Here is a 23,893-nt window from a genome sequence, read left to right as displayed (position 1 = left end):
ATGTATTGTATTATATTATGTTGAAATTAAATAAAAATCAGTACTTCAAAAATACAAGCCATTTGATTACTCATGACAGAGTGAGAAAAAGATTTGCTTTTTTATTTTGCCTTCTATATAATGAATTAAAACATTTTAACATTTTTACTGTACGGTAAGTACAATTTCTTATGGAAATGTAATGATTTTAACTCTGCTCTACTAAGAATATTATATTAATCAGTGATCTCCAGAAGATGCATTAACTACCTATATTTAGATAGTAGTCAAAAGTCACCAGTCCTTGACCAATTCTCTGAACTTACATAAGTTTATAAAAATGAACATCTTAACTACATTATTACCATTTACTGCTTTTCAGTTTGCCATTCTACATAACATCAAAGTTGTGACTAGTTTCTTTAGTGTTAAGAGATTGACACTGCTGGTAACAGAATTATAGTTGGGTGTGTGAAAGAGAAGGGAAAATATTTTCAGAAAAGAAGTTTGAATTCATTAAAGCAGGAGTGAGAAACGAGATTATTAGTGAACAAATATTGATTATTACCATATTTTGGTACCACTAAAATGTGAACACAGGATGGGATGTGTCATAAAATTACAACATATCTACTTTGGATTTTTTGAAAAACAAGATTAATAATCATCAAATTTAAAGAGCAACTTGAAGGCCGTTGCAGTGATCTATATAAGAAATCAAGCAAATCTGAACTGATGTGATGGCTGAAAGGCACCTAGAGAAAAGGTGGATATGCAGGATAACATTAAAGACAAATCAAAAGGACATAGGAAATAAGTGAATATGACTCCTAAGGCAAATATAACTTGCTGGTGTCACACCATAGTTCCTGAAAAATGTATCATATGGAAAAGATGAGAGGAAAAGATATTTTTGTTAGTGTGTTGTTTCTGTTGTCATTATCTTCATCGATGGAGATGGAGATGGGCAGGAAATAAAAGTGGCAATGTATAAAAAGAAAATCTGAGAATTCTGTCTCTTTTATCGAAAGTTTTCTAACTCAGCCCACCATCAGACTCAGTGAGGAAGCCTGTCTTATGATGGAACCTTTGGGAAGAGAGTAAAAGAAAATAATTACTTGAGATAAATCAAACCCTCAGTCTTGCTCAAATGCAAATTCTAAATTGTTATTGCATTTCTGGTATGGAAACCTCAAACCAAAAAACTAAAATCAAGACAGATCCAGAGGCTTAAAATCCCTAGACGCCAGGGGATGTAAATGCAAGATTATCCCATAGGACAGAAAGGATTCTGAGAGTATTCATCAAAATTCTCAAATTCATCAAAAATGATAAGCTACATAAAGACACTAAACACAATACGGACAGCAGATGCAACAACAGAGAAACTGGGATTCAAAATCTAAGATTATAGGACAATCTGAAAAATGTAAGTATGCTTAAAACAAAGAGACAGAAGGAAAGGAAAGAAAGTTGAAGGAATCACACTATAAAAAATAAATACATAAACTTGGGGAAAAGCTATAAAAAATGTTTTCTTAGTATATGCCCTGAAATCTTAAAAAAGAAATGAACGGCTTACATAGCAAATGAGATTTAGCTAAAGAAACAATCTGCAAAATAGAAGATGTAAATAAATTAACAAAAATACTCAGTATCCAGACCCTTGAGTGAAATTAATAGCAACAAACAATAACAACATAAACACTCATTTTTCTCTTAAGTTTTCCACATTACCAATTTCTCAGGAATCAAGGTGTGACAACTGAGAGTCATCTTTTTTTTTTATTTTGGGGGTGGTGCAGAACCCAATATATAACAAAGTAAACACAAAGAGATATAAAATATTACAAAAAATTTGACTAATCCAGAGCCAAGTTACTTGTTTGAATTGTGTCTACAGTGAATATTAGTTAGGGATTTAATTATATATGATGTCACTTGCCTTCCTAAAACTTCAGACACTTGAAATTTTTTTATACAGAGTTTTAATTGAGGCTGGATCCACAAAAATTAGAATACCTTCTTCCCTCTCAATAAATTCCCCTTTAGCATCAGAGGATAAAAGCATTCCACTGGCTTCATAACTGCATTCAAAGTAGAATCACATTAACAAAACACTGTCATTATAGCTTCTAAAAATCCAAGAACATTTTAAAGAGTAAAGATAGAAGATTTCAGAAAACAATATCTCGAATAAAATTGGTGTTGTTCAATTCCATATTGCGCTTCCTTACTCTATGTTCTGACTTCAAGAGAAACTTAGAGGATATGAATGGAATCTAAAAAGTCTTATTTCTTGGTCTTGGGGTCATGAGGAATACAAAAATAAGTGCGGTTTATTTACAAATTGATCATGAGTGTCTATAGATAGAATATTTGAAACATCTTAGTACCAGTAATAGAACCACCTCCCTCTCTTTCCTTCTTCCCATCTTTCCTTGTATATTAGTTTTTAAATCTACCTTTCAGAATTTCCACTCTATTCTACCCACCAGAGACACAAAGCATAAGCAGAATCCTGCTTTAATATATATGGCAGGCTGGGGGAATCCCTGGGTGGCTCAGCGGTTTAGCGCCTGCCTTTGGCCTAGGGCGCGGTCCTGGAGTTCCAGGATCGAGTCCCATGTCAGGCTCCCTGAATGGAGCCTGCTTCTCCCTCTGCCTGTGTCTCTGCCTCTCTCTCTCTCTATCATGAATAAATAAATAAAATATTAAAAAATATATATATATATGGCAGGCTGTTAGATATTAAGTGAGCACTATCATTCACGTCACCCCTAAATCTTTTTACTTCAAGTTAAATACCCCTAGTTAATAAGACCACATCTTTGGGCAGCCCGGATGGCTCAGTGGTTTAGCGCCGCCTTCAGCCCAGGGCGTGATCCTGGAGACCTGGGATCGAGTCCCACATCGGGCTCCCTGCATGGAGCCTGCTTCTCCCTCTGCCTGTGTCTCTGCCTCTCTCTCACTCTCTCTCTTTCTCTCTCTCTCTGATGAATAAATAGATAAAATAAAATCTCAAAAAAAAAAAGTATCTTTAACAAAATAAATTCCTTGTTTCCCAACAGGGATTATGGGAGAATGCACTCAGCCACAATCGCTGGAAATGTGTAATTGCCTAGGAAATGCATTAAATGGAAGACAGATATGAACCAGGTCATAGCGCATCATTATTTTTAAAACATTCAATTATAAATTGACATTAAATTATTACAGATCAGCATTAACGTATACCAAATATCACATTTATACCCAGACAAAAATGAAAAGGAAATCCAATTAGCTGAAATGGAAATTAATGGCAATAAATTTTCAAAGCAGTGAGAACGAATTACCTTAGGATTCTGGTTTTTTTTTTTTTTTTAAGTTTTTTTTTTATTTATTTATGAGAGACACACAGAGAGAGAAGCAGAGACATAAGCAGGCTCCATGCAAGGAGCCCAATGTGGAACTCGATCCGGGGACTCCAGGATCACACCCTGGGCTGAAGGCAGGCGCTAAACTGCTGAACCACCCGGGGATCCCCATGTTTGCTGGTTTGTTGAAGACCTAATTATTCTTTGGGAAAATTAAAGGGAAAAAAAACTAATGTTTAAGCTACTGGAAGGTCTACTTTGCCCAAGACTTGGATGTGCCTGAGCTTGTTTGTAAAATCTATGGGTTAGGCTCCCAGGGTTCCAAATGCTCTTAGGCCTGAGGAGCCTCCTGGGAAAGAACTCTTCCAAGGAAAGAGCTAGTGAGCCATAAGGCTGGAGCTAAGTCTGAGTACTAAGTCTCAGGGCCGCAAGCAAAGAACAAGAAAATAAACAAGCCAACCAAAAAAAAAATTGTCCACTAAATTCTGTAGAAGAGATTGAGGGCAGATGGTGTATTATTTGGATCCTTTCTTACAGGGGTATGGTGCTGGGGGAAGGTACTAGATACTTTCCTCATTTGAAGTTACTTATGGACCAGCTGTTCAATCAAAGAGAAGTGAGGTCTGGCCCAGAAAAATACTACTTTCTTTAAATATGACTCTTATAGCTTAGGGGGAAAAAAGTGGGAGTGAAGAAAGCTTGGGAAAAAAACTGGTTAAACTATTAAGGAAAAGATCACAATAAAAAAAAAAAAAAAAAAAAAAAAAAAAAGATCACAATAAACAAGAATTAAAAGTGTGAGACTTGAAACTCCAGAAAATGACAGAGAAGCAGAATAATTTGCCCCCTCTTGATCAAACTAAATGTGAGAGATTGTAGGGATGTGGACACTGGTCCTTTCCATACTCTTGAAGGGTAGTGTGGTTTCTTCTGGCCATCATTCTGCGCTCCAGGCCTCACCAGGGCCACAGCCTACTCCTTCTTCAAGCCCCAAACTATATTAGTTCCTAAAGAAGCTTCAGGTGCTTCTCATAGAAATTCTGTAGCACACACCTGGATAGTCCAATTTATTGTTTAATGCCTTATTTTCTCTTTCATGGTCATGAAAAAAAATACAATGTTTCTTTGAAGAAAACATCTAAGATACATAAATTCAAATATTATTCACACTCCCTATGTCAAGACTATATCTTGCAAAAACATGGACTCCTCTATAATGTATAAATTAATGAGTGAATGAATGGACTACCAAATAAACAAATAGGTAAATAAGGAAACACTCCTAAGGCACAAGTCAGGAAATAGATAATTTCAGTTTCATGAAGTTGCAGGTTCAATCAAGCAAATGGAATCGTAGATTTCCATGCCTGCCATGACTCAATGTATGGCTTTGGGAAAACCTTGTAATTTCTCCATACTTCAGTTTCTCACCCTATAAAAAGAGTATATTGCTTGAAATTCAATTCCCTCACTGCAGTGACGGTATTGATTCAACATTTATAAAATTTTTTTTAGCTTCCCTGATTAATAGGCAAAATACTGCGGTAGTTGCATAATACGCTTTCCAAAAAGTATAAAGGTAACTAGTCAAATCTAATGTAAAAGGATATCTGAAAAATAAATACCAGTCATATTTATTACTTCTCCATTCCATTTGCTAAGTCATAAAAATTACTTCTAACAGAAAAAGTGTCAAATTAATATTCAAGCCAGTTGAAATGTTATCATCATAGGTTTACCTATTTTTGGGGGGTAGGGAGTTGTTTTGTTTTTCCAGGCTGCCCCCACATGTTTATATGGTACAGTCAGGAATGTTGGGCATGGTTTTGAAGGCCTCTAGCGTATTCGCTGGTTTCTGGCATTCTAATGCACTCTACTCTTATAACCATAAAAGTACTCTTGAGTGCTTCTGGAAATATATAACAAATCCTTAATCAATTTAAGAGTGTTTTAACTGCATACATGAAATTTCTTGGGAGGAAAATGTTAGCTATTCTACACACATATAGTACTTAAGTTAGCAGGAGAGTTCCTTCTCAAAGGCACAAAGAAGTTTCCCCATAGTAATATAATTTTCAGTTTTATGTGCATAAGTCCTATTGAATCCCTTAGAATAACAGGAAATTCTGCGGGAAAAAAACCCACAAAAATTGATAGCCATATTTATCCAATGCTAGAGGAATAAGTTAGCTATTTTGAATTGGATTACTCCTTTAATGCATTAGATAACCACTAAAGGTTAACCAGAATCTTAATTAACCAGAAATTGTAGGAGCTAAATATTCTGGACACAGAACTTTCTACAGTGTAGACTCTAAGAATAAAGTCAACTGATTAATACACTTCATTTTAAACTTCATGTATCATACGACTTTAGCCGGGACTTGAGTAGCAATTCTCTGGACTTTGATATATTAACTTTAATTTGCACATTAAACAGATTATAACATTTCAGAGATTTACAAATTAATACATTGATAAGACAGCCAATATTTTGATATACAGTAATAATTATCCACATATATTCAGAATGGAGTAACCTCTTTTCTAATAATACAATGTCAATACCTTTCACTTACATGTTAAAAACTATAGTAATAAAAAAAAACTATAGTAATAAAAGTAAGGTAATTAGAATCATGCCTGGCATATAGTTGGCTCTTAATAGAATAATAATACATAACTCCTCATAAATTCTCATCAACAATATCTGAGTTAGAGCCATTTCTCCTAATAATTCTTATAATATTTTATAATACTAAGTGAAAAGATGTCACAAACATGAGTTACTGTTTTTCTCTTCCTACCAATTAAAGAAATATGAATATATACAATAATTACTCATATAACTCAGTTCTAACAACTCTTAAGTGAGTTATTAACTATATATAACATAGATTTGTTATACATGGGGTGAATACAGTTATTTGCTCTCATCAGTGAGCTCTTCCAATTGGTGCACGAGTCTCAAGGAATTTACTACTATAAGCCTCCTTATGAATCAGAGCACAATTACCATGTTCAATTAAGCATACATTTTTGTTCTTGGCTTTTATGAGAAACAGGCAAGCATCATCATAGGGATGCAAGGTGTTGTAATTTTTTTGAAAAAATGTTTTGGCACAATCTATGTAACATACACATATTCTTCCACCTATTAATTCTATGTCTAGAGTTTTACCTACAGGAATTTTGGGTAGATACACAGAGAGTTATATAAAAACCACCACAGCAACACTCTTTGTAATAGTAAAAATCTGCAAGCAACCTAAATATATACTAAAAAGAGAACAGTTAAATTATAAAACATACACATTAATTAAATAGGAGTATCCAAAATCATATGCACTGATGTGGAAAGTATTGAAGATACAAAGTATCAAAATAAAAACAAGTGTAAAATAAAAATAAATTTTAACCTCACATAGTTCTTACACTTACACATGTATAGAAACAAAAGTCTGAAAGGAAGGGCACTAAAGTGTAACGATTAACTCGAATTTGTGGAATATGGAGGAAATCAATAAAGTGAGGGACATCCACTTTTTACTTTAAATACATCTGTGTTTTTTAGCTTTTTATTACCATAAAACATACATAAATCAAAAGTAGACAGCTGATAAATACTAAATAAGCAACCTCATGGTACCAATCAGACCATGATAAAGGCCATTTATCTGCATGCCAGGAGCCTCTTTCCTTCCCTCTTCCAGTCATTCCCCTCAAAATAGTTTCTATCATATCTGGGGTTTTTTTTTTCATATCTGTTTTAATATGTTACAAAGCATATGAATTCTTTTCTTTAAAAAAAAAAGGATTTAAAAAAAATATTGCTTCAGCAGCACCAAGTTTCCTTTTTTGAATGTTAAATACACCCAGCAGGTTATTCAAAGAAATCAATTTAAAGTATATTCTGAGCATTTTCAGGGTCTATTCCTCACAACTCCACTCGGCAAGAGGCAAGTATTATTATCACCCCTGTGTGCACGCCCTGGAGCTATGGCCTGGGGCAGCTCCCTAAGAACTTCCCCAAGGCTCCTCCAAGGAGCGGACACACACATGCAGTCTGCGTCCAGGATTTGCAACTCCTTGTCAGACACAAAGGAAAATAAAGGCAGTAAGACAAGAAAGTTGGGAGCGCCAGGGTGTCTCTGGGACGAGGTCCTCTTTTTAGCTCCCTTTTGAATACATCACTTGACGTCTCTAATTCAACCCCTCACTGCAAAATAGAGTTGAGGTAAATTCCTCTTCTGATGTGATTCTGAAAATAATGTGACCCACTAAACTAGAGAGCAAAGACGCCCCCTCATGATGTAGTACAATCACATTCTACATTCAGAAGTGACTCATACAAGGAAATACAGCCACAATTTTTGAAACTATTGGAAACAATAATTTTAATTTAATGTTATTTTTGGACACAGGAGGGTTTTTTTCCCCCTAAATAAGCAAGTTGGTGGTTTTGAAGGGTCTTGCTCATCTTTTTGTGGAAAATGCCTAAAAACAAACCACTAAAAACTAAACAAAAAATTTTCCTTCCTCAATTGTGCCTGGAAAAAGACCTAATTTCTCTCACCAAAAGGCCACACATACTTTAACAGACACATCTGGGATTTCTGGACCCCATATTTTGAAACAATGACATAAACAAATACAGAACACACTTGCTCTCAGATGAAATCCATAATTCTGAGGGTTAGAAATTCCTCAAAATAACATGAAGTGTGTCTCTGCAGCAAGCAGCCAGAGAGGCCAAAGTTTGCTGCTGGAGAGAAGTACAAGTACGACGACTATAAACCTCAACTAGAATCTGTCTTTTTGATTTGTTTATTCAAAATTCAAGTTCATGCCGGATATATCTTTTCTTCTTCTAGAAAATAAATAATACCTTAGTACAAATGATGCTTTAAATAAGTTAGCATAAAAAATAACCAATAAAATTCCTTCCAAAACCATAAGGAATAAAGAATCAGTGTCCAAACCATAAGCAGGATTCTCTTTGTAGCTGTCTGGCTTCGGATGCGAGCCCTTTGAAGACACACGTGGAATAGTGCAGTTAGGGAATTTCTACTGAAACGCCCAGGTGCTGGCACTGCAGACACAGAGATAGGATCTCTACCGTCTGGGAGCCCAGGTCTCTCTAGAAGACCAATTCACATATAATTAGCCTCAGCACAATATGCTTTTATATCAACAGCCCCCAAAAAGGTGTATTACAAAGAGAAAAAAATTAAATCTGCATGAACCTTAGGGAAGGCTTCCCAGAGGAGGTGACATCTGAGCTAAGCTGTGAAAAGTAAGTAGAGTTCTGTCCAGGTAGGCAGCAAAAGAGTGAGGGGCAATCAGGTGAAGGGAGCTGGAGCAGTGGAAGGCAAAGGCGGAGAGAGTATCCCAGGGAGAAAAAAAAGGAAGTGCCTAATTGTATTTTATAACATAGAGCATTCACAAAAATAGCTAAGTCTTACATTAGGACCCACTCTACAAAGAATGCTTTCTGCTTTCACATATCAGAAAGCAGATACGCGACCTGAATTCTTGGAGGAGGAGAGTCCCTAATTTATGAATCCAAGAAGGGTTCCTTAAGAAAAATAGACCCTCTGGTTTGTTGGCTGTTCTCTAATGAACAGGCTTTTTATTCAACATCAGGCATGAAGGGTCTGAATGGACTTGAGTTTTGCTCTGCCTTCTGTGGACTTCTTGTCAGTGCATGGAGCAGATTCACAATGTAAGCCCCTGACTTATGACCGTCCCTTAAGTCCCCTGGAATGGCCCCCCACCTGTCACGGGGTTGCCCAGACCTTTATCTCTCTGCTAACAAGTAGCTGTGCAAGGTCACTCTCCTCTTAGAAAACAGAAAGACACTCTGATCCCATACGATAGGGTATTTTTGTAGCCACTCCCCCCTCTTAAAACTACATTTCAAAAATTAAAGCATAAATGAAAAGAGAGGTATGAGATAAACAGAAAGAGTATGTTTTTAAGTACCTCTGCCCTGCCTGCTTGAGCATCAGTTAGTAAATGATGTGAAATCCCTATGTCAGTTTGACTGCTTCCAGGTAACATGATTACCTGCCTAATTTAAAACCACTAAATCAGACAATATATATGTGTGGAATTTCTGGTATCTTTGCACTTACTAATGAGATGGAAAAAAATATGTACTGTTTAGATCTCATACGAGTATTAGTACAATCACATACTTAGAATACTAATTGTTTCATACTTCAAAATAACTTTCACATTCAACCCAAAACTCATGTAGGTAAAGTCATCCTCCCTAATTTTATGTTAACATTCTACTTTTCCATTTTGCTTCTTTAAGTCATCTTCAAACATTTTTCATGGAAGCCTACCCTAGGCAGAGGTCAGAGGTGGTATTCAGACCAGTCACATTTACTTACAGTCAACTACAGATCAGGTCATAGATAAAATGGCTGTCAAAATTAAACCTAAAGAATTCTAGAACATAAGTTTGAATTGGGTAATTCATCACAGGAATGCTTACATGTGATATTTTTATTTTCAGTTTCATCAGGTTGTGCCAATGTTACTGAACTCAAGATACTGAAATTGTGGTACAAACTGAAAGCTCAGACATATTTCATGGGAAGATGTTCCATCACAAATGAACAAATGATTTTATTAAGTATTATAATCTTAGGCAGTTGCGATTATAGCCAACTTTGCTTTTTCTGATGCTACAGACTATAAATAAAGTAAAAGTTTCTTATTACTGAATTACTTATCTTTGGAAAAATAAGTAATTGTCATTATTAAAAATGAATCAAAAGTACCTACTAATAATATTTTAAAAATAGAAAAAAAATAGATATTAAGGTGAGTCAAACAAACATCTACGTCCTATATAGTTTTCTAGGTATTCTGCTCTCCCCACTCGTATATTATTCCTGGAAAAATAAAAATGTTGAAAATAGTCAATCTGTATAAAGCTCACCTGTAAATCCTCTCTATATAAAGTTTATCTATCTACACAGACCAAAGAGAGTTGTTTGATTTTGTTATTTAAACTTAAGAGGAAGGTATAAAGATTCTCCACGCCTGCCTGGAAGTAGAACAATTCTCTCACGCAGATGCCTGGAAATCTTCAGGCTTTAACAAGTGGTCTTAAGATCTGCTTTGGTCGTGGGGTCTCAGCTGGAGAAAATTGTGCTTCCAGAAGATGTCTGGCCATGTCTGGAGATGCTGTCATTACTTGGGGAAGGGGTGTTGCTGTGGGTACGGACTGGGGATGCTCCTTAACACTCCATAATATAGCAGACAGCCACACACACACCCCCAACAAAGAATTATTGAGCCCAAAACATCAATAATAAGAGGTTGAAAACACCTGAGACTAATGTAATACTGTATGTCAACTATTGGGAAACACAACTATTGGGAGACACTGTATGTCAACTATTGGAAATACTGGTCTGTATATATTGTAGGTTCCAGCATAACATCAATATTAGTATATGTTTTTAAACTACAGATACATCTGGCAGTTCCAGGTAAGCCTTAAAAACAGGGCCTTACCAATAATTTTAACTTACTTTCCTCCCTCAACCTCACTCTGCTATATAGTCATTATATCTGAATCTAAGGACGGAGTGATAAATTCTAGAAACAGAGGAGCTTATAACCCCCTATTGTCTCTGCAGAGATAAGAATCATAGCATTATTTAAAGTTATCTTAAGTTTACACTAAGTTCATCAAACCTATTGTCAATTGAAAAGTATACAAATTCTTGTAATTGGTACCTTCAGGCTGAGAAAAGCAACTGAGGAAACTTAAATATGGACTATAAAATAAAAGTACCATTACATAATGTACTCAAAATTGCTCAGGGAAGTTGAGGAACTCCATAAATCAAACCCTTCACAAAATTCTAGATTACTACATGTAGAAGTATTTGTTAAGAAATTCTGTGCAACATAAATGGCCAAACCTCAGTTTCAAGCAAGTTTCAAGTTTCTAATGTCTTCTCTTTGGGCTCCAAATACAGCCTCAGATTTGCCAAGATCACCCAAGAATGCCAAATTCATACCTGGACCAAGTTTATAGTCCCCAGTCTATGGACTCCAAAATGACTTCTAGCTCTAAATATTTATGAAAATTTTTGATTAATGGAGAATAACAATAATAATCATAACAGCTGATACTCAGACACTACTCTAAGTACTTCACATATATTTACTCACTGAATTCTCAGAAGAAACTTATAAAGTATGTTCTATTCCATATCAGAAAACTGAAACAAAACCAATTTAAGTAACATGCTTATCACTCCAGAGTCTTTAGTATCAAAGCTTGGGTTTGAATGCAAGCAGCCTGGCTCCATATTCTTTGTACTTAACCACTTGCTATAAAAAGAACTGAGTCCCTTGGATTTCAAATGCTATGAAATATTTGTATCTTCAGAGATCTTCAGGATCCTTGGCTTACTCACCGGTAAAGTCATATGGAAAATAAATACATGCATACACACATACATATAAGCTGAGCCTGGATTCAGACCTGTAATTCTACTGGGTTAATACAAAAATCCCTGAGGTTCTTCTTAAGGCTGGCCTGTAGTCTTATGGCCATGGCTATCCCCACTCTTCCCAATCTCATGGCAGAGGATGCCCAGTGCCACCGTCACAGCTCTCATCCCCATTTTCTTTTTTTTTTTTTTTTAAGATTTATTTATTTATTTATTCAGAGGGTGGGGGGCAGAGACACAGGCAGGGGGAAAAGCAGGCTCCATGCAGGAAGCCCGACATGGGACTCGATCCCGGGTCTTCAGGATCACACCCCGGGCTGCAGTCAGCGCTAAACTACTGCACCACCGGGGCTGCCCCTCATCCCCATTTTCTTTATGCATTCACTCAACAGAAACTTACTGGCCCCTACTCACTGGAGACATGGAGATGACAAATGCCAGTAAATTCTCAGTCTAGAGCAAGATCTAAATTCATGTAATCTATTACATGTCAATGTGGCAAGTGCTGTGCTAAAGGTAGAAACTGAGTGCTTTGGCATCAAAAAGGAAAGAAACATCCAACTCGGCCTTTGGAAGACAGATGAACTTACCAGAAGAGGTAACATTTTATGTCTGTGGTCTTGAAAAAGAAGTAAAAAAGAAAGTTTCAGGGGCAGAAGAGATGTCTTGCAGGTGGAAAGAATCACATGCACAAAGGAATGAGGTGGAAATGATGAGACTGTATTTATCTGAGAACTGCAGTTCTCCATACAGCTAGAGATTCTTGTGACCAGGTGGTAACAGATGAGAATAGCAACCTGAGCAAGGTTCTCAGCATGGAAGGGCCTGTGCTCCCTGCTAAGAATTCTGGAATTATGTTAGAGGCAAGAGAAATTTTCTTGAAGAATTTTAAGTCAAGGAGTGACCTGAAAAAAAAACTGTGAACAAATGTGATTGAACATTCGAGGGATAGGGAGAAGAGTTTTGGAATAGTTCCAACATAGTCCAGGACGGTCCCTCAGGACTAAACCAAAGACAGTATGACCAAGTGTGTATAGGACATGCGTCCAATCTGAGAATTAAACTGTGATCTTGGTTATCATGGTTAATTCAGTTAATATTGTTAACCATTCCTTGTGAATGGTATATGCCAAGAAAAAGTAAAACTTATTTTAAGAGACTAACACAGCCTCAAAGTCTTCAAAATTAACATAAAGAAAACCTATTCATCTCACTCTAACTTTTTTTTTAAAGGTTTTATTTATTTATTCATGAGAGACACAGAGAGAGAGAGAGAGAGAGAGAGAGAGAGAGAGACAGGCAGGGAGAAGCAGACTCCACGCAGGGAGCCGGAGGCAGGACTTGATCCTGGCACCCCGGGACCAAGCCCTGGGCCGAAGGCAGATGCTCAACCACTAACCCACCAAGGCATCCCAGTCTCACTCTAATTTTTGCATGTCCTTAGCAACACTGAAAATAAGAAAGCACTTAAAAAGCATGTATATGTACCCAGATTTTTGCTAGGTCTCTTGATGAATGAAACCTGGAAAATCTAAAGGCAATGATCAACGAGACAAAACAGACCTAATTAAAATTCTTTTTTGGGTCAACTAAGGAAAAAAAAAAAAACGGTAGCATCATCTGAACACCTGAAAGTTCACGTAAAAAATTTAGTCGTGCTGCCATTCTTGATGGAATTTTTGAGGTCTGCATTCTTGAGTTATGTACTAGAAGCAAAGTTTGAGAATACAGAAAACCTGCAAAAGGGAAACTGAACATGACTCACCCACTTGTGATTAAATCTGTCTAGAATTACTTGAGTCATAATCATACATGAACATACATTTGCATTTAAATATAAACTTTTAAGTGAAAAGAATTAGCTAATTCAGAAACCTGCTGACTCCCCAAGTCATCATCACTTTCAACACAATGGACATATTAGGTTAGAAGTATTCAATCTCTGAGAACGTTTAGGTCTTTTCAAATCCTTTAACATCGGGGAGTTGAGAGTCAAAGGTGAACTGTAATGAATAGATCACTCCATGGGGTATATGCAGAGGTCTGTGAATTGTGTATATGACCTTCTGGAGAATAAGCTCTCCCAGCATGTGGTACACTTACTTGATTAAGTATAGAATTTCAAATCGAATGCTATTGCTTTTGTGAGTAGAATTAAACTTAATGGCATATGAATATAAATTTTTATGATTTAATTGTAGCCTTCACTAGAAATGTCCCTTTCATTTTAGAAAGAAAAGAGGAAAGAATCACAGAAACAGCAGCAATAATTTACATGAAAAACTAAGGTCACATCAATTTAGGCCACTGCTAACATTTCTTCAAAAAGTCTTTGAGGGAAAAAGATACTCATAAGAGTATCTTGTATGTAAGACTGTGATGGGCCTCATTCAGACCTGTACATCTATGCGGGAAACGTACTGACTACTTTTATTATTTTCTAAGTCCTAAACTGAAATAAAGCTGCAGATTGGTTGATAAGAATATCCAAGTAATACTAATGAAAAAAAAAAAAAAAAAAAGAAAACAGTAGCATCATCTGAACACCTGAAAGTTCATGTAAAAAATTTAGTAGTGCTGCTATTCTAGTAGTGCTGCTATTCTTGACAGAATTTTTGAGGCTTGCATTCTTAAGTTACCTACTAGAAGCAAAGTATGAGAATACAGAAAACCTGCAAAAGGGAAACTCGACATGACTCACCCACCTATTACACTAGACATACCTTTTGCCCACCTATTACACTAGAGAGACTTTACGGTATTTGAGAGTTATTTTTATTTTGTTTTTTAGTAGATGACATGTTAACATACTACAGCAGGTACTGTGAACGGACCCCCTTCTTCAAGGACCCTTTTGCAGTGATTTTCACACATTCGCATACTAGAAGACCCTTACAGAGATTCTGGGAACCAGCAATGGTTGGAGGGCATTAGTGAGTGATTCACGGGCCACCCACATTCTATTTCACTCAGGGAAGGCAGTGAATATTTCTCCAGTGGGCACAGTGTCAGTTTTCACTTGAATAAAGGGGCCTGTGGCTCAATACATAAATAAATTAAAAATGAAAACCACTGTGTTAGTGAAAAAAGACATGCAAGTTATAAAACAGATTATCAACAGCAAAACAAAAGTATTAACCTGGAGAAAACCCTAAAAATGTAAAGTCTGATATGATATCCATGCAAACTAAAAGTATTTCCAAAATGTGGGTGACCCCATTATAATTTAAACTTGCCTCTAGAAATGTATTATTATGCGGTTCTTATTAGCTGGTTCAACATAAATGTGTAGATTTGAGATTCATAACCAGCATTCAGGCTTGAAACAACAACAACAGCAACCAAAACTCTGTAACCTATTTGATAGCATCTACCAATGGATGAGGCTTGAAAAGCCGAGGAAAATTCTACATGGAGTTAAATACTAAAAAAAAAAATCGGTCATACGTTCCTGACATTTGAGAAGCGTTCTCCAAATTCAGTCATTTGCCACCAACCTTCATGATTTTGGCTATTTCAGCCAAGCCTTTGCTCACTGCTACTTCATCTGCTTCTTTAAATAGGGACTTTCTAAAATTTAATTTGCTTTACTTCAATACTTTTTTTGCCCTTTTCTTCCACAATATTATCTGTGAAAGTATAGGTTTAATATGAAATTTTATGTATTTTTCTAATACCCTCAGGAATAAATACATAACTAATATTATAAAAATAAAATTTTTGTTTGGAGACCACCTGAAATGAACTTCTATCTGGCTGGTGGAAGCAACTGCCCATTGAAACCATTAATGATAAGGACTCTGAGGTCAGACTACAGGATTGGGATCCTGACTGCATTCCACTGCATAACTGGGTCTCAGTTTCCTCACCTGTAAAATGGTAATAATAAAAGAAACAAATTTATAGCATAGTTGAAAAGATAAAATTAGCTAATCCACATAAACACCTTAAAGTGTTCTGCATAAAGTAAAGCCTCAGGAAATGTCAGCCATGGTGTTATGATGATGATAATGATTGACAATGGTGATGATTGATGACAACAATGGTGAGGACTTACACAGAAAAAATTACAAGTGTATAAAAATGAATCTGACAATTTCTACTTTAGAATATACTTCTTTAAGATATGAATATACTTAAGAAAATATGCATGAGGTGTGAAATTTCAAAATAGCTATTCAATATTGGTTTAATGCAACTTCACTTTCAAAGTATTCCAATGTGATCACAGCAATCAAACTGTGCCTAAAATTTTCAATCTAAAATTATCTACCTGTGAATGAATAAGATTAAAAAAAAATCCTAACATGATAATATAGGTCTTTTTCCCGTGGCCCAAAAGTACACCAAAATAAATGTACTTAACCATAAATAAAAGTTTTAAAAATATGATCATGTTGTATTAAAATGTTTCACATAGAGAAAAAAATTAGAATTCCTGACACATTAATATGGTGTTATTCATCACCCACGGATTGAAATCTCAGGGTGAGAAAAGGGCCAGGCCAATGCTGAAAGGTTTCAAATATCAAACTATACTATTATGTCAGTGACCTAAGATCAATTAGCACCTTTCAATGACAGAAAAGGTTACAGTGAGACTCAGAGGTGCACTCTCTGAAACTATTTTAAACCACCATAAAAATGTGGTTTTGATAACTCAAAATGGTTTCTATTTTTAAATTAATCCATTTCATCTCTTTTTCTGGAAGACAGAAAAGGAGTTAGGGTAGTAAGGGTAGTGGTATTCATTTTCAGTACCTCTCTACTAGTAGAAACATAGCTGGACACGCGCAAGAATCACAACGAGTAAAATGGGGTATCACCAAGGTATCTACTAATGTGCAGTACCAGGAGCAATATTAGGTGACAGTAATGTTTACAAAGTCTTCAAACCTCTTAAAAGCAATCAAAAATTGCTTGTACTGTGCTTGAATATGAGATTCTTATTTTCTTCCACTCAAGTTCAAACTAAATGATGCCAAGTTTGGCTCCATGTACAAATTAATGAATATTCAGTGCCCCCCCCCCACACATTAAAGCACATCTAACTGAATGCTGTATTACACATACTGCAAGTAAATACACCACTGCATCTCATCCATCTCGTCAATAAATTCCTGAAAGATCATGTCATTTCTTAGTTCACTGGGAAAAATTCAAGAGAGAAGCAGGTACACTGCAACATCATCCATTCTTTCTCATGTTGATTTCATTCCCCCAGTAACCACTGTAATAAAATCCCCCAACTGTATTTCTGAATACAATTATTTTAAGATACTCTATAGGAAGACACATTATAAGAGGTTAGTTTAGAATACGTACAAATAATATCCATTTAAGAAAGAAACTGCTGTGATTATATTCTCACTGAAATAAGTAGGTGTTTGATAGAGGTTTGTTCAGTTCTTCAGTGAAAAGATTCAAGACGTCTTCTGTTTTTAATACCACGCTTTTCTGTTTGTTTCTTAAATAAGTGATCTGAAATATTTACAACCAGACAGTACCTAATTTTAGGTTTTAAGTGCTTTAACAGCTCGGTGAAATATGATCAGCAGCTGCAATACAGAACTATGGTGAATAAAGTCCTTATAAAGGGGGCCTGTTTTTACTGAATGTTCAGTGTTCCTGAATTTACCTAACAGAAAAAAAAAAAAAAGATAATGAAAAAACATAATAAATACCTGAGCTCTTAAATTACTTAACACTTCACTAAGTCTTGAAAAGGATTATCTCCCCTCTTCTTGAATTCTCTATAAAAATGTGAGGTTTCATTGAGTAAAATAATTTTATTATTTGAAATTTAGAATGTGAGCTTTCCAACATCCTAACTGTTCGTAACAACAGCTATGGCTTTTCTCCCATTCTATTTTTCAAAAAATCCTGGATAAATTAATTTCAGCACATAAATTTTTTAAATGAAATACCAAGCCACATAAATATATTTTTAGACATGGCATCAGTCATTTAGAGCTTGCAACAGAGACTGAAAACATGAAACTGGACACTCTATTTCCCATGGGTATGTAGAATTTATTTACACCCCCAAATCACAACGTAAATATAAAGGAAACTCTTAGAAACGGGAAACTGGGTTTTCTTTTTTAATTCAAAGAGATTTTTTAGAAGAAAAAACAAATTACAGCAAAATGACAAATGACTCATCTGTCAGCCTCCCTTCAAAAAAGAAACTTTTACGGAAAGGCAATTCTTTTTTTTTTTTCAGTTAGCTTCTACAGATCCTCCAGAATGCAGATCCTCTGTATTTTCGAAAAAGAACAATGATTGTTCCTGAACCAATTTCTTCTTATGCAAATCTCAGGGCTTATATTTCTTTAATTTTCAAATTTGAACACAATTTAAATATTACCTATGAATATACACACAAGGATTTCCATTTTGTAAAAGAGAAATTGAGTTTCCTAATGCCCGAGGAAATAAATATTTCCTAATAAAAATATAAATCTTTTTATTTCAGTTATACTTGTGAAACCACCTCTATGATGGGCTTAAAATGCTGAAGGGTACTCTTCTCAGGAGACTGACAGAGGAAAATGGCTTTTGTAAACTACGTTGATTTTAAACCTTCACTTGTTACGAAAGACAAGGATATGCCCCTAACAATCAGAAAAAGGGCAGCTTGCAAATAATCTAATTATGTCGCTTTCAAAGTTGTAACTGTCAAAAGCTTTCACTTTCTTGTACAGTTATCTCTAAAAATTGGTCTAACTCCGAATGGCTCACAACTTTTAATCGGATGGGACAAACTATTTTGATGGTTTATAAGAACAATAAAAACGGATGCGGTTATATCCGCCTTTGGTATTGTTGCCATAGAAATCAGATTCTGGCAGTGTAGCTCCACGGAAAACTGTCTCTTGTTACTACTGTCACTTATTTCTTGGGATAATGTCATTTAAAACACACACACACACACAGATGCCTTTCAGTGCAGCTTCCTCAAACACACATGTACCAAATATTTTGTTGTAGGATTCTCTCCCCTCCCCCTCTCCTTGTATAGAAGAAAAAGAAGCAGCAGCAGCAGCAGCAACATTTCTGCTCAAAACTAAGGTACAATCCTCGTCCTGGGGGAGTCTTAAAAACGAAAACAAAAAGAACTCAACAAACAAACAAACCAACAAAAAACACCATCGACTTTCAATGCCGCCAGTCACCTCCACGTAAAGGGAACTTGAGGAGCCGCTAACGCGGCGCGGGCGGTCGTGAGAGGCTCCTGAGAGCCGCAGCCAGGTCCCCAGGGGCCCGCCCAGGCACCGGCACCGCAGGAGGCTGCGGAGAGCGGCCGCGCGGGCCGACGACGACGTGCCCTGCTCCGGGAGGTCTGTCCGCTACTCCCCTGCGCGGGCCCCAGGGCGCCAAGCCAAGAGGGGCAAGGGAGAGAGAAACTGGTAGGCACGAGCTCTTCTTAACGTGAAACCTGACCTGCTGGTTCTGGGGGTATCGGATTCTGGAAGTGTCTGGAATGACAGCCAGGAAAGCGAATTCATGGCCCCCGGCCCACTGGGTTTGACCCGGACTCCCGTTACCTCCGCGCAGACCGCGCCCGCGACACGCGCCCGCGCACCGAGGGGCTCCACGTGGGGCTGCTCGGACCCGAACACGCGGCGCCTCGCTCGTCCGCACCGCAGCCCGGACGGCGCGGGACCTGCCCCTCCCGGCCCCTCCCGGCCCCTCCCGGCCCCTCCCTGCCCGGCCCGGCCCGGCCCGGCCCGGCCCGGCCCGGCCCCCGCGTTAGGGCTCCCGAGGGACCCGCGGCCCCGAGTGCGGGGGAGAGAGGCGCGGGGAGCGGGGAGAAGAGACTGTGTCCAGGCAGCGCCGTCCCGCACACGCAGACACACAGACACACGCAGACACACACACACACACACGCGCGCGCGCGCACTGCCCGGAGCACAAGCCGCTGCACCCTAAGCGGGGGCCGCTCTCCGGCTCGGCGGCAGCCCGGCCCCGGCGCTCGGCGCCCGGTTTCCCGAGAGCCCCGACCCGTCCCGACAGCCCTAACACAGAAAGGCGCGTCTCTAACGCGTCGCTGAACCAAACCGAAGTTCTGCGGCGCGTGGCGCACAGCAAAGCGGGCAACGCACGCGGCCCCCAACCAGCCCCGCGGAACCGCGCGAAGCGGCCCTGGGCAGCGCCGCGGCCGCCCACCCCCTGAGGGCCCCGAGCCGGGGAGCCCCGCGCCCCGCAGCCCGCTCCCCGCTCGGCGCAGCCCCGACCCCCCACGGCGCCGCGCCCCGAGCCAGGGAGCGAGACCCCCGGCGAGGCGCCGACCTCGGGCCCGGAGCCGCGGGAAGCAGTCGGTCCGCGCCGCAGGACAAGCAGGGACGCGGGCTCGGGCTCGAGGCCGGCGCAACGCGGTGCACGTTCCCACGGGGCCGCGGGCCGGGCCAGCACCCGGCGTCGGGCTTACCTGGGGGGCATCGAGACCACAAAGCGCACGGGAAGGAGCTGGGGGCCCGGCCGGCGACGCTCGAGCCGGGCCCGGGCACTGGCAGGCGGCGGCGCACCCCCAGCCCGCCGCGGCCCTGCAGCCGCCCCGCAGCCGGGGGAGGCCGGAGGGCGCGGGTGTCCCCCGGGCACGGAGAGCCGCTGCGGCCGCGGCGGGCTGGGCCCGGGCGGGCTTCACTCGGCCCCCGGCGCCCGCGAGCCATCGGCGCCCACGGCCCGTCCGGCCGCGCGTCCGCCGCCCCCGGAGGAGCCGCGCGCTTCCCGGAGCCGGGTCGAGGGTCCCGCAGACCGGGCCCCGCGGGACGGCGACGAGGGCACTCACCTCCCGCACCCGGACGGCCGGCCCCGAAGTGCGGGCGCCTGCCCCGCCGCAGCCGCGCTCTGCGCTCGCTCTTCACCCGCGCTCGCTCCGGCGTCGGAGCTGCCCCTTCGCGCCGAGCCTCTGCTGCAGACAGGACATCCCCTTCGCCGCCCCCAGCACACGGCGTGCGCCCGTGGGGAGAGACGGGGCGGGGAGCCGGCTGGGGGAGGGGAGCCGAGGCCGGGCGCGGGGGTGGACGAGCAGAGGAGCGCGCGCGCCGCCGCCGCCGCCGCCGCCGCCCCGCTCCCCTCGGCCCCCGCCGCCTCCGGACGCGAGCGACAGCCGCCCGCGGGCAGCCTCGAGGCTCTGCGCGGGAGCCGGAGCGGGAGCGGGAGCCGGAGCGGGAGCCGGAGCGGGAGCCGGAGCCGGAGCCGGAGCGGGAGCCGGAGCCGGAGCGTGCGCCGCGCGGAGGGGCGGGCGGCCTGGCACTGGCGCGGGGCTGGGGGCGGGGGACGCCTCCGCCGGCGCCGCGGCCACTGGAGGTCGCCGGGGGGCCCCGCGGCGGGCGGCGGGCGGCGGGCGGCGGCGCGCGGGGACCGACTCCTTACTGGGCCGCGCGGACCGCCTGCTGTCATCGCTCGCGGGGCCGCTCGGGGGCCGCCCGGGACCCTCGGCGTCCCCGGCGGCGCCGCACCCAGCTCCGCGCCCTCCGCGCCCTCCGCGCCGCCCCCGCCCCGCCCCGCCCCCACGGGCCCGGCGCCGGCCCCCGCCGCCCGCGACGAGGGAGGGACCCGCGACCGCGCTCGCGCCCCGGGACGGGGCAGCCTCCGCCCGTCCCCACCTGCTCCTGCGGGGTAGCCCGCAGCCGCCTCCCGCCCCGCCGCTGCCGCTGCCCGGCTCCCGGGCGGAGGCGACCTCGGGCCCCCGCCGGGCTCCTTGCCACCTACCCAGGGACGACGCAGAAGGGGCTTCGCCTGCCCGCGACGACGTCAGAGAAGCCAACCCAGGCCAGCGGGAAGGGACCAAGCCCCCTTCTGCGTGGAGGTGCCCGCGGGCAGCGAGTCGGCAGCGTGCGGTAGGCTCTGCTGGGAAGCCCTGGGCCCTCCAGCCCGGCGCAGGTGGAGGCCGCCCTCCCAGACGGGCAAAGGTCAGGCGGCGTCAGAGCTGCCCCAGGCGCTTTGCCGGAGCGACACTTCAAGCCCGGGCCCTCGGCACATGCATTAGGCGCCCACATGGGACCTGAGGTTCCAACGAACCCACCTCCGTGTGTACAACCGGAGGCTGCGGCACAGCAGTCAACGCACGACACACAGATTTTGCACCCATGGAATTGCCTCTCCCTGAAACCTCTTGTCCATTTTAGGAGCATCTCCTTGAACTGTCACATAGATCGTAACTGTTTTAGTTTACCGAAAATTTATCGTCAGTCATTACACCGGTCCCTTTTGGTAGGTGTAAGTTCATTTAATTTTCACAACTTTAAAGTTACGGGTTATCGTATGATGCTTATATAAGAGATAGGGAGACCAGGCCCAAAGAAACCTAAGTAACTTGACGACCCAGCGGACTCTAACCACAAAGCCTATGATTTAACAAGCACCTCCCCACATTGCCTTAAATGTGGCAGAAGAAATTACAAGGTAACTAGTAAAATTTACTCCTATCCAAAGAAAATGGAGTTTTAATGTTTTGTCAACTCAAATACTTTTCCGTAAAAAGTCAGAAAAATATTTCCCTCTTTATTTCATCTTGGTCTTTTGCAACTGACACGAAAACTGTCAGGTTCAAAAGCAAAAACCAGTACTGAATTCTTGCAGGTACAATTTATTTTTTAATTAGTGGGGGATTACCCACAATTCTGAACAGGCAGTGGAAAAGGTGAGGTTGTAAATTGAAACTGATAAAGGCACTCACTGATGCTCTCACTTCTCACTGGGTGTGGATCTTGCTTGTAGATTTATTTTCAAGGCTTAGACTTGCCAGGCACCATGTTCCCTTTTCTGCTTTTCAAGGTGAAAAGGGTTCTGGTGGTGGATTTGGTGCAGAAAGGATTTGGAGTGTGAGCTGAAGCCTGAAGAGATGTCAGTTGATATACACATAAGTTAGAAATATCAATAGGAAGACTTAATTAACTTTGCAGATCTTATTTTCCCTCATTTTACAAGCGGGAAAATTAAGGACTTCGAATTTTTAGCAGCTTCCTGATAAATGGCAGACCTAAAATTCCAACCAGCCTCTGCGTAATGCTTAAAGACCACTATTAGCCATTGTGATGCTATTATTAATGGAGTAGTCAGAAAAATGGTAAACATTTTTACTACAGTGTGTGTTTCAGTGACTACACCAAATATGCAAAAAGTAAGTGCGATGCTGAATTTAATACTCTCCCCATAAGGCCACAATTTTTTAATTTCATTTTGATATAAAATATTATATTAGTTTGACCTCTAAAGGTGGGGAGATGCACAATTTGGATACAATATAATTTCATATTTAGCATACTGTTCATATAATTATTTTTAGCATGTCTTTTTACTCCCTTCTAAAATCAGATTTTCAGCAAGACTGACCTTGCTTTCAATTTACTTTGCTCCCCATGTGATATTTTATACATCTTTAGAAGAATATATTCATAGAAGTTATTTTTAAAAACCTATAATTGTATCACAATAATAGTATTCAACTCCTTATTACTATCTTTGAGTCCCTCTAGTCTTAAATGTGCATATATTACATGGACACTAAGGAGTGATATAAAATGGCATATTTCAGTCCAAGTTTGAAATAAAAAATTGAGCATAGGAAACAATTATGAGGTTGTATAGGTAAAATGTATTGCCTATTTAAGCATTATTTCCAGCATTTCTACTGAATATCACGTTTATAATTATTACTAGATCATCTATAATTTATTTTAACTTAATATTTTTCTTTAAACTATTTGTATCTGACAAAGGAAACTTTATATCATCATCACAAATGGAAAATCAATATAATTTACCATAAATGGAAAATGACCTTGCAAATAAATCTGTATTATATAAATAAAAATTATTTATTCTATACTACCTAAAATTATTTCACACATCAGTTTGAGAAACACTGGTTTAAAGAAATACATTCCTTATGTCCCTCAGGTTCTCCAAAACATATTCTCAAGCCTTTCCTTTCCGTTACCATAGAGAAGTGTTGAATCCAAGATGCTTTGAGGGGTTACCTTTAAAATTCTGTTTTAATTCAATTATTGATTTCCTTGCCTGAAATATATTGGAAGAGCCTGAAGTTGAGGTGTCTTT

At 40.7% G+C, this 23,893-nt stretch overlaps 1 protein-coding gene across 10 annotated transcripts in view; it reads right to left on the bottom strand.

The window, feature by feature from the left end:
* Positions 1–23,893, bottom strand: part of EYA4 (EYA transcriptional coactivator and phosphatase 4) — a 318,816-nt gene that overhangs the window by 262,384 nt on the left and 32,539 nt on the right. For 4 of the 10 annotated variants that reach the window (XM_041743334.1, XM_041743329.1, XM_041743335.1 and 1 more), the window contains exon 1: positions 20,619–21,017. The exons of 1 other annotated variant lie outside the window; for it this stretch is intronic. The gene's annotated coding sequence lies outside the window, so the exon portion shown is untranslated. Of the gene's footprint in view, positions 1–20,618; positions 21,018–21,544; positions 21,706–23,893 lie in introns of those variants that run through there. 5 more of the 10 variants (XM_041743333.1, XM_041743332.1, XM_041743338.1 and 2 more) reach the window with 2 other exon arrangements.

The sequence above is a fragment of the Vulpes lagopus genome, chromosome 2, assembly GCF_018345385.1.
Source record: "Vulpes lagopus strain Blue_001 chromosome 2, ASM1834538v1, whole genome shotgun sequence".
Lineage (NCBI taxonomy): Eukaryota > Metazoa > Chordata > Mammalia > Carnivora > Canidae > Vulpes > Vulpes lagopus.
Note: the sequence above shows the minus strand (reverse complement) of the source record. Positions and strands in the feature narration are given on the sequence as shown.